Here is a 12,377-nt window from a genome sequence, read left to right as displayed (position 1 = left end):
TCTCCCACCTGCAACCTTTAACACGCGATTCACTTCCATTATAGAATCCTTTTATCAGTCTCAACAACTTTTAAGTCCATGTATGCCACAAATAGCTTTTCCGTTTAAGTTCAAAGTTCTCACATATCCGGTTCATAACAGACTCTTGATCCATTCACCTTTTTTTCATGGAAAAACCCACACAGCTTCATAGTTACATATAGATAAAAATAGTCCTTATGTACTGAATTTTTTTTATAATTAATGTGACGTGCTGCGCTGTGATAGGATGAAAGTTAAAGCGAAGGAAATATTTTCTGTCACTTGTTCGTTGTTATTAATGAATAAATTCCTTACACCGAAGAAATATTATTAACGGCAAGAATGGCTTTAATATCAAAATTCTTGTGATGGTGAAGGTTGGTATGCCGAAAGCTGTTTCATAACTCCGAGAGAAAATAACTGTTTTTGAAGTATTATAGATATGAGGGTTACAGTTCTTTGTCATTTATTCGAATTTCTAACGTCCGCAGAAAAACTCTTTGTCCCAGAACTCGAGGTCATTGTTCCAGCCGTACAAAAATGTTCTAGTATTAGCATTTAATTGCGCTGTCTGTCACCAGATCTCGTCCCTGTTATGCGTGGGGTTTTAATTCTTAATATTGAGCCTCTGGTAACAGGTAAAGAGATTCAGTAATGTAGATCTACACTTTGTAATTGATTTGTTGATGTCTCAGACCGTCGTGCAAGTACAGCCTTCCCTGTAGATGCTACCCTGTGTATTATAGTGAGTTTGCATATACATGGGTAATGACTTGATTACTAATTGCGGGTATAAATTCTTTTCCTACGTCTTTAATCTTCTTTCTTGTGTGTGTGTGTATATGTATATATATATATATATATATATAGTATATATACTTATATATATATATATATATATATATATATATATTAATATATATATATATATATATATATATATATATATATATACATACATATATATATTATATCGAGCTACAAATGTCCTTTTAATATCTAATTCGCTCTACCTCGGAATTAATATATTTTTCATATATGTTTTAACCGAAGGGTAATTTTTTAGGCGATAATAGAATTGCCGGCCGACGGGCACGAACCATCGACATCTTCAATTCCAGGACCGGCAATTCTATTATCGGCAATTCTATTATCGCCTAAAAAATTCCCCTTCGGTTAAACATACATGAAAATATATTAATTCCGAGGTAGAGCGAATTAGATATTAAAGGACATTTGTAGCTCGATATATGTATATGAATCACGGTTAATGTGATATACATATATATATATATATATATATGATATATATATATATATACCATATATATGTGTATATGTATATATAATATATATATACTACACATATATATAACATATATAATATATATATATACATATATATGTATATATATATATATATATATATATATATATATATATATATATATATATATATATATATATATATATATATATATATATATATATATATATATATGGGTACAAAAACTGTCGTCCTGAGGCAAGTCATTTGTGTAAAAATAGAATGTTTCTTTGCCCTCTATTCAACTCTATTGTTTGTCTGCATTTTGAAGTCGTTTTCGTCGAGTCTGTTTTCCATATGTCTGTTGTTAGTCTGCATCTTTTAATTCCATGTCTTTGTATGTCTTTTTCGTATGAAAATCCTTTATATACTGGCTCAGTAAAATCTTCAGTTCCGTACCACATCTAATGATGTAAACTAATGAAACTTCAATCCCTTCAAGACATCGTAATTTCCACTTCATTATTATCTCATATATGTATGGAACTTCGCTTATGGTATCACATCTCACCCTGTCATCTGACACAGTCTGTATATATATATATATATATATATAGATATATATATATATATATATATAAACATAGGTTCATTGGTATACCATGCTTCATCTGTATATCACTGCAGATCATGATAGAAGTATGTATAATCTTACTCTTGCAAACAGTTTGTCTATTTTTTAAAATCTTATTCAGCCTTCCCATTTTTTATATTTCTTATTTCATATTACGCTGAGTTCTAACGAGATCATTTACTGGATATATTTGCTCCTAAATGTATAGAAGAATCAACCTTACTAATGCTTTTTCATTTTAGTTTTCTGTAAAAGAAAACTGTTGTGCTGACTTTGTCTGTCCGTCCGCACTTTTTCTGTCCGCCCTTAGATCTTACAAGCTCCCGAGGCTAGAGGGCTGCAAATTGGTATGTTGGTCATCCACCCTCCAATCATCTAACATATCAAATTGCAACCTTCCAGCCCTAGTAGTTTTTATTTAATTTAAAGTTAAATTTAGCCATAAACGTGCTTCTGCCAACGAGTTAGGATAGGCCACCACCGGGCGGTTAAAGTTGCATGGGTCGCGGCTCATACAGCATTATACCGAGACCACCGAAAGATAGGTATATTTTCGGTGGCCTTCATCATACGCTGTAACGGCTGTACAGAAAAGTAGATTGTGACGAAGAATCATCGGCGCATTTTTTACTTTATATTTGTATTCGATATATATATACACACACACACACCATACTTAAATTTTTTTTTAAAGAGCTATAAGTATTTGCATTTCATATATACGCTTAACCATATATACTTGACGATTTTTTTAAATACCCATAAGTATGAATAGAGTAATGGAGAAGACGGCCAGGTTTTTCGCTTACATTTGAGAAACTAGAGCACTGAGTAAGGAGTCATTAAGACCTGGAGGAAGACCAGCCGAGCCATTCCGTAAAAATGGTTCATCAGAGTCGCTTTGGTTCTTTGATGAACCACTGCTGAAGCCTGAGTTTCTGAGGCGTCGGATCTTTGACACATCAGTTTTTGAGATTAGTCTCTCTCTCTCTCTCTCTCTCTCTCTCTCTCTCTCTCTCTCTCTCTCTCTCGATTGTCGTGTGTCCGGACCGCAGGCAGAGTTATATTCAATTAATAATTTTCATAAAATAGTTCGTCTCTCTCTCTCCCAAATCTCTCTCTCTCTCTCTCATATTTTCTGTGACCGCAGACATAGTTATATTTACTTATTAATTTCATTAAAGATTAGTCCTCTCTCTCTCTCTCTCTCTCTCTCTCTCTCTCCGATTGTGTCTGACAGCAGGCATAGTTATATTGAATTAATAATTTCATAAAAGATTAGTCTCTCTCTCTCTCTCTCTCTCTCTCTCTCTCTCTCTCTCCGATTGTGTCTGACCGCAGACATAGTTATATTCAATTAATAATTTCATAAAATATTAGTCTCTCTCTCTCTCTCTCTCTCTCTCTCTCTCTCTCTCTCTCACCCCCCCTCCTCTCTCTCCGGATTGTGTCTGACCGCAGACATAGTTATCATGAATTGATAAAATTTCATAAAAACTATTAGTCTCTCCCTCTCCTCCCTTCCTATTTCTCCTTTCCTCCCCTCAGTTCCCCTCTCCTCTCTCGCTCTCTCTCTCTCTCTCTCTCTCTCTCTCTCTCTCTCTCTTTTTCTCTGACCGCAGACATAGTTATATTTACTTATTAATTTCATTAAAGATTAGTCTCTCTCTCTCTCTCTCTCTCTCTCATCTCTTCTCCTCTCCTTTTCTCTCTCCTCGTCTCTCTCCCCTCTCATCTCTCTCTCTCTGTGATTGTGTCTGACCGCAGACATAGTTGTATTCAATGATTAATTTCATAATTATGAACCTTAACGCTTACGTGGTGCCGCGATATCTTTTTTAAACTTCTTATTATGAAATAAAGTTTCTCAGTGGGCTTAGTTTATCATATTTACTCGTTATTGTAGTCCTCACCTGTCCTTTATTTATCGAGTTAGAAAATAACAGGTATGAAGTGCATATAAGAGAGAGAGAGAGAGAGAGAGAGAGAGAGAGAGAGAGAGAGAGAGAGAGAGATTGACAAGTTGATAGGGGCCTCTCAAGTGAAAAATTGCAATTAGTTTTCGCATTACATCTGGTTTGAACATTTTCACGTAAACATTAGTAAAGGCATTACTGTAGAATTTATGCTCTTTCCAGCCATCCTTAAAAAGCTCGCCGTGAAGAACACAGAAAATAGAAGCTTAATTGAGATAAATGTCTGATGTTAACGGAGGATTTTTTTTTTTTTCGTTAAAAGTTCCCGCGGATGAATGATAATTAAAGAGCTGTCGTGATACGAGGAAAACCTTCTCTTAGAACGCTTCAGGGTGAAAGATAATAAGTACCATTTACGGAGCAACTGGTGGGGAATCATTTTTTTTTTTTTGCCGCGGGATTTTTATAATTTCTTAATCCTTTACGGCTTACGTACTTTGTTTTGATTAAACGCGTATTTTTAGTACTTCTGATATTACTGTACAATAATGTAGACGCGTTTATGGGCAGTTCTATCAAGGAAATGAATATCTGAATTTTTATTTACACCAGTGTGTATACATTTTTCTCTAAATTTCTTTTAGTTGTGACCTTCTTTTCACTGTTATGAGTTAAGGTTGAGTTTTGTTGACTTTTGATAGTACGTAGAGTAATTTAGAAGTATTAGTGTGCTGTGATGTTAAGAGACTGAATATTTGAATTATCATCATTATCCGTAAACATTTTGCCCCAAATTTCTTTTAGTGATGACCAATTTTCTGCGTTACATTTTATACCATGTAGGAGATATCCTCATTTTTGAGATACCCATTCAAGATGTACCAAGTATCTCGTCCAATGCAGGATTTTCGTGTGGGTAGGAAATAAATCCTAATAAGGCCGGGAAAGGTAAGCTGGCCCCGGTAATCCTGATAGAGCAGAATATTGCTGGGCGCAGCGCCAGAAAGGTCCTCGTTAATTGGGCAGACCACCATTGGAGAAAGGCAAGTTTCTTCATTAACTCGGCGTCAATAACCTCGTCGTTGCGACGCCAGTAAGAATTAATAAATCAATAAAATCTTCATTAACTCGCACTCGTCAGTTACCGCGATTTAACAGATACCACCTCGTGGCAGGTATCGCGTTTCCCTCCCGTATTTACGCAAAGGCTTTTCCCCGTTTCTCTCGTCCTGTTCGTTTTCCTTCGTTTGGGATTCTGAGTCCTCTCTCTCTCTCTCTTCTCTCTCTCTCTCTCTCTCTCTCTCTCTGATTTCGTTTGTGCCTGGTGTTGATCTGAGAAGGCTTTACATGACGTTCAAGAAAGGTATTTTCTCTACTAATTGGTGCTTTGATTATGGAACAAATTTCTCTCTCTCTCTCTCTGCGATGAGCTTTCCTATTGTATTCATTTTAGGTATTCCCGTTATAATGCAAAGCTTGTAACTATTACTTTCGTTAAAACTGTTTCAGGTTAAACTCTGCATTTTTGCTCTTACGAAATCCTCTCTCGTCTTAAATATCCTTTCATTCTTACAATGCTTCTTTTCCTTTACTGGTTGCCGCGAATTTGAAACAAGCAATCATTATTCAGGCGATATTTTCACGTTATGTCCTTCAACTAATCTTTCACCAAATTCATCATTTGTTTGGGTTAAATTGTGTTTTTTTATTATTATTATTTCTCTTTCTTTTCTTTTCTGCCATACAGATACGATATTTTATTTAAAGCGCTGTTTGACTGACAGGCAGTAAAATGCCAGCAGAAGGGGGAATGAGAGCAAAAAAGAAAAGATGCAATTGCAAATACAAGATTTTTTTTATATCATTGATTGCGTTTGAGATAAACAATTCAATAAATAATAAAATTGAGAAGTTGACAAAATCGCGTCGAGTAGCAGATATCCGAGGTTTGCCTGCGTTTGAGCTAATCAGTTGAAGAAAATCATAAAGCTGGGAAATAGACAGAATCAAGGCGAAAAACTGAAATCAGAGGTGTACTGGCAAGCAAGCAAGCAAACAATTATGCCGTCAGTGGACCTCATGCGGTGCGCTGTAGGCATTACTTAAGGTTCTTTGCTGCAACCACTTTCGTTCCTTTTTACTGTACCTCCTTTCATATTCTCTTTCTTCATCTTACTTTCCACCCTCTCCTAACACTTGATTCATAGCGCAACTGCGAGGATTTCCTCCTGTTACACCTTTCAAACCTTTTACTGTCAATGTCCATTTCAGCGCTGAATGATCTCATAGGTCCCAGTGCTTGGCCTTTGGCCTAAAATCTAGTATATTCTGTTCAAGCGAGCAGAGGGAGAGGGAACTCCGAATCGTGGGCCACAGAGCGACATCCCCGAATCTCCTCCTCGGTGGCAAATCCTTGTTCATCCCTTTGACCCGATTATGCAGATCGGAACTTCTTTCTGGCGATGGGGCTGTAGTAAGTTCATCTAACTTCCTTCACCCCAAAAAACTGCCAACTTGGTGGATACAACTTGCCCTGGAATACAGCTTGTCTGGGAGGCGTTTTATGGCTCAAGTCCCGCTAAGTTTGGCGATAACTTAGCGGTGCTTATCTCACTATCAGATGGAAGGGAAGTTAGTGAGGGGATGGGGGGGGGGCTTGGGGGAGTGTTCCTCCTCCGGTGTTATGGGGTTTCGGGAAGATACAGGAGCAACGTCTGTTTAAATAAGGCTTCGGGGCATTTTATCATTTTAGGGGACACCCTGTTTTCACCCTTCTATTTGGTTCTACATTGACCATATATGTTTTATTTTTATATTTTCCTTGAACAGTGTTTTTAAATTTATTTTTCACTTTTTATAGATACTGTAAATGATGAATAACTGTTGAAGTGCGTATATATATGTCAGTGATATATATATATATATATATATATATATACTATATATATATATATATATATATATATATATATATATATATATATATATTGCGTGTGTGTGTGTGGTGTTAGTGTATGTGTAAATATAACAGATAGATGGTATATACATCATATATATGATATATATATAATATATATATATATATATATATATATATTATATATATATCGAATGCTACAGAAATGACAGGGTGATAGTAAATTTGGTTTAATGGGGAGTTTTTGTTGTACAAAAGCTCGGGATGGCTATGGGTAATCCCTTATCTCCTGACCTTAGCAATATTTACATGGCCTTTCTGAGGCAAAATTCTTACCCAGAATTTTGCCCCAAAAAGTTATATGGTTTAGGTATGTGGATGATATTTTCTGTATTTGGCCAGTTCACGAAAATCTCCAGGAATACGAAAATCTCCAGGAATTTCTGATTAAGTTCAATAATTTAGCCCCTTCAATGAAATTTACCATAGAGGAAGAAAGACATTGTAATTTAAATTTTCTTGATGTAACTGTCCATAGAAATTATATAAATTTCACTTTTTCAGTCTTTCGAAAAACAACTGACATTTCCTCTTTTGTTCGTTATCATTCCAATCATCATCAAAATGTTGAATTCACTGTCTTTTCTGGGATGTTTCTAAGGGCTTTGGGTGTCTGTAGCCCGTAGCTCATTAACCCTGAGATTAAAAGTATTTATGACATTGCATTGAAACTTAAATACATAAAGACCTTCATATTTGTAGCATGAAAAAAGGTCAGGAAAACATTTTATTTAATTAATAACAGACTTTAATTTAGTAAGCATAATATTCTCAAATTACCGTATGATGAAAGGTTGTTAGAAATTCCTAGATTTTTAAAGCTTTTCAACATAAATTTTGTTTTCAGTAATAAAAATGTTAAGAGTTTAGTGATAAAAATTCTCCTAAAGAGGTTTCTGGCTGCATCAATGAAATTCATTGTAACAAGTGTGATAAAATACGGACAGACTGGAAAATCGCCTTCACAACGAATCAAACATCACCAATACTATGTGAGAACTGGCCAGATATCGAATGCATTATTCGTACATATGAGAGATTTAGATCGTCCTATTAACTGGAGTGAAGCAAGATCTAAATTTAGTCCCATGTAACGAAAAAGATAAAAGGAATATTACTGAATCGAGCCAAATAATGGAAGTGTTCTTAATTTAAGTCTTGGCTTGTTTGTTTAAACGTGATGCCTTCATATTTAAAAAAAAAAAAAAGTGTAGATGAATATAAGTAACAAAATTAGTATTCAGTTTTCGACATTATTCTGGATTTTGAACGGGCAAGATTCCGTATCTCTTATGGTTAAGTTTAGTTTTAGTTTGTGAACACGTGTTCCCGGATCATCATTGATTATCTTTTTACTTATCACCCTTTGACAATTAAATATCTGGTATTCAGTTTTATTCATGTTTTTGGATTTTGTATAGCTAAGATTCCTTAATATCTCTTAGGGTTGGGTCGATGGTTTCTGTGTGTGACCTCGTGATCTGATATTCATGTTCTTTTTGTAACCTTCTTTTGAAACTCGTTTTTGGTGCCCCGACGATGCGTAAATAAACAACACACTCGGAAGCACTTTAGGTACTGAACTTCAGCCTGTCATTTTCCCGTGGCATTCGCTTACGTAAAGAAGTCGAGTGCATCTCCTGTGATTTCTTAAGCATATGTATATGTATATATATATATATATATATATATATATATATATATATATATATATATATATATAATATATATTTTTTTTTTATTTATTTTTTTTTTTCCATGGAACCTTTTCGGTATACATTTGTATCTTTCAGATGCTAAACCAAACAAAACCGGCGTTACGCTGTACAGTATGAAGAGTATGAAAGTTGCGTGTTATATTGTTTACTTGTAAAGTACTCCATGTCAAGTGTGATGGTTTGTGGAATTGAGTTAAAGATGGCCACTGAGAATTATATGAAGCTACAAGGCATGGCTGAGTTTAAATATTCTTAATGCTGGCCAATCCACTTCGTTTTTATGAACTTGACTAAATATAAGCCTGATTGCTAATCTTTTGATGCTTTGGAGTAAGGTTTCGTTGAGTTATGGAAGTACGCTGAGTTGGTCCACAAGCATTAATGATCGAATCTCGAATCTACAAAGCTGATGAAATTTTGTTTTACCTGTTTCTGCCTTCCTCAGTAGCGTGATCGGTATGGTCTCGACCTGCCACCTCGGTGGCCGCGGGTTCGATTCTCGGGCATTCCATTGAGATTTGAGAGATGTGTTTCTGGTGATAGAAGTTAACTCTCGACGTGGTTCGGAAGTCATGTAAAGCCGTTGGTCCCGTTGCTGAATAACCACTGGTTCCATGCAACGTAAAAACACCATACAAACAAACCAACAATACCTTGGTTGACGAGTTGGAGAAGTTAGCAATCAATGTTTGTCCCGTGTTGCACAGATGCCTTTAAACCTCAGGCATCAGCTCTAGGTGGGCAGTTAGAGCAGTCAAGGATCTTTGTGATATAATGGACAAGATTCCAGTGACACGGTACTGTTCTTTAAAAGCTTAGGTGACAATCAGCATTGTTTAGAATTGGTTTCACATCATTCTGCAAGGAAGTTGTCCGTTATCACACTGAAGAGCTTGATCTTCTTCGAGATCGGATAAATCACAAATATTAAGCCACAAATATCGTTTGTTATCGAATTCACTTTATATTACGAACAACTTGCTTACAAAGAGAATTATTATTCATAGTATATTTTCATCTGTTGCGAGCTAGGATAGCCGAATGGTCGAAGTCGATTTTTTATAGTTGTATCTAAACCAGGTTCCAATCCTGACGGCGGGGGGTGGGGGGATGGGTGAGAGTTGCACTTAACAGTTTGATAGTTGGGCAGGCAGAAAGGAATTATATAAAATAAATAACTAGATGCGTAGATACTATATATGAAAGAAGAAGAAGAGAGAGTGATAAAGAAAGAGAGGGGGCTTTGGATCTGGGGAAATAATGATAAAGTTACATGAACCACAACATTACACTTGATACCTTAGATGAAAGGAATAATTAGAGCCCTTTGACCAAAGAATGGAGGAGGGGCCTGCTGGTTTGACAGAGAGAGAGAGAGAGAGAGAGAGAGAGAGAGAGAGAGAGAGCGGGCTGAGAATGGAGAGAATGATTTAAATGATGAGATATAAAGTTTTAGAAAGAAATGGAGGCGTTGCCTGCTGGTTTAACCAAGAAGAGAGAGAGAGAGAGAGAGAGAGAGAGAGAGAGAGAGAGTGAGAGAGAGGATTCTCCCACTCACCTATTGTTCACCAATACAATTGCTTTCCACCTCAAGAGGAATCGGAACCCGTGAGTTGGGTCTTCAGAGTCAGGTGCCACTTTTCCACAGAGGCAACAGACAAAAACAGAGAAGAAAAGGAATCCAAATCCACATGAGGGTGCTGGCGGACGCACCGTAGATTTAAAGGCTGTTCCTTTGTTGTTAGGCCGCTTTCCCTTGCATGTTTGATGCGATGTGAATAACGAAAACTATTTAGTGACAATGTTAGTCCCGTCTCTGCGTGTATTATGGAGAGGGTCCATTACGGCGCCGGCGGAATATTTTGCCTAGTTTCAATATTGCATTGCACCTAAAAGCTGGTTGCAACTCTTTATAACACTAACACACACAAGGAGAGAGAGAGAGAGAGAGAGAGAGAGAGAGAGAGAGAGATACAATGAAAATAGAAATTTCCAAACTTTAAATGTTGACTTTTGGCGATTATATGAAATTTGTCATTTCTATTTGTTGCTTAAGAAACTCGATTTGAATTGACGTGGATGAAAATTATTTGGTTTTATTATAGAGAATATTTTGACATTACTTATAAGCAGACGTTTGGCTTAGGTTTTTTGTATCCGCTTTAAGTTTTAAACATTTCGGAATTATGTCTTACTTCTGTGGTAGTTAAGGCAACGCATCTACTTCGAATTACTGTGAAATTTTAGAATATTTATACTTATAAGAAGGCAAACACCCACCCATGAGAAACGTCATTATTTTCCTTTAATGACTAGAATAGACTACAGAGGAAGACAATCTGCCAGTCTGTTGAAAAGTATTGCTGTGGAGGAACGGACATAAAACATTTAGTAACTTTTCTGAAATATATTCATATATACAAGTGTATACATATGTGCATATACGTATAGTATACTATATATAAAAAGTATAAATATATATGGATAGATAAATATATAAACGTGTGTATGTATGTATATACATGTATATGTATATATAATAAATTTATATGTGTATATATATATATATATATATATATATATATATACATACATACATACATACAAATATGTTATATAATGAAAATACCATAAAAACCCAAGGGCGAATTATTCTATCCTCCCACAACCTCTCTCTCTCTCTCTCTCTCTCTCTCTCTCTCTCTCTCTCTCTTCTCTCTCTCTCTCTTCGGGTCTCAGAAGTAAGAGGCAGCCAGGCAAAACCTGGAGTAGTTAAGCCTTGCCTACCTGGCGGTCACAGGTGGCCAACTTTGCAATTTTTTATATTAAGAGGAATTATGCCCTTTCATTTGCTATTCTGAGGCCTTTTGGAAGTCTGCTTCTCTCACCCCCCCCTCCCTCCTCCTCCTCCTCCTCCTCCTCCTCCTCCTTCCTCCTCCTCCATCTCGCCTTCCCCTTCCCTATCGTCCAGAGAGGAGCAGAGACGAAAAGGTGGATTCTTGGATGAGGTTGAAGACCCAAGAAATGAACAGAAGAGAAAAGATGGATGGAGACAAAAATGGAGACTGGATTCTCCACTTCGTGGAGACGACGAAAATGGCAGTTCGGAGGGGAGGAATGGCTTGAATTGAAAAGAGAATCACTGTTTTTTGGGAGGAAGGCGAAACTTGGAAGTATGTCGGACAAAATTCATGATTTTTTTTATGGTTTTTTATGGTCTTTCGTTCTTTTGCTTTTAGGTCTGTGACTCTGGATAGTCTCACGTTTACTTCAAAATATATCGTTTATTTATACACATCCTGACTTTATCTCTTTTCAGTATGATGTACACACACATATATATACATATATATTTTACTTTATAAATATATATATATATATATATATATATATATATATATATGTCATATGTCATATATAGTTTTATGGTATACAAAGTAAATTCACCAATAGGAATTTTATCTAATCACCCATATGGAATCTACAGTTCTAAAGCTTAATTTCCACGTCTAGAATTCCAAATTCCATACTACGCGTGAAGGGCGAATCCCATATTTCTTATTAACTCAAGTTTCATAAAAAAAAGTGGAAAATAATATTCTCGAAGGAGACACTCCACGTAGCAGGGATGGCTTTATTTTCACCCTGAAGGAGAGAAAAAGAGGGGACAAGCTGCAGAGTGCCCGGCCACGTTGCATAAATGTAATTGAGACCATCTGGGCCCCGTGTATTATTATGGACGGGACGTGGAATTCCTTATCAAGGAAACGTCTGATTATCATTCCCTCTTGACAAGGTGGCTTACTCCAGGAGCCTCGTTTCATTCCAGCTTTTTGGGGATTGT

Source organism: Macrobrachium nipponense, chromosome 32 (assembly GCF_015104395.2).
Source record: "Macrobrachium nipponense isolate FS-2020 chromosome 32, ASM1510439v2, whole genome shotgun sequence".
NCBI lineage: Eukaryota > Metazoa > Arthropoda > Malacostraca > Decapoda > Palaemonidae > Macrobrachium > Macrobrachium nipponense.
Note: the sequence above shows the minus strand (reverse complement) of the source record.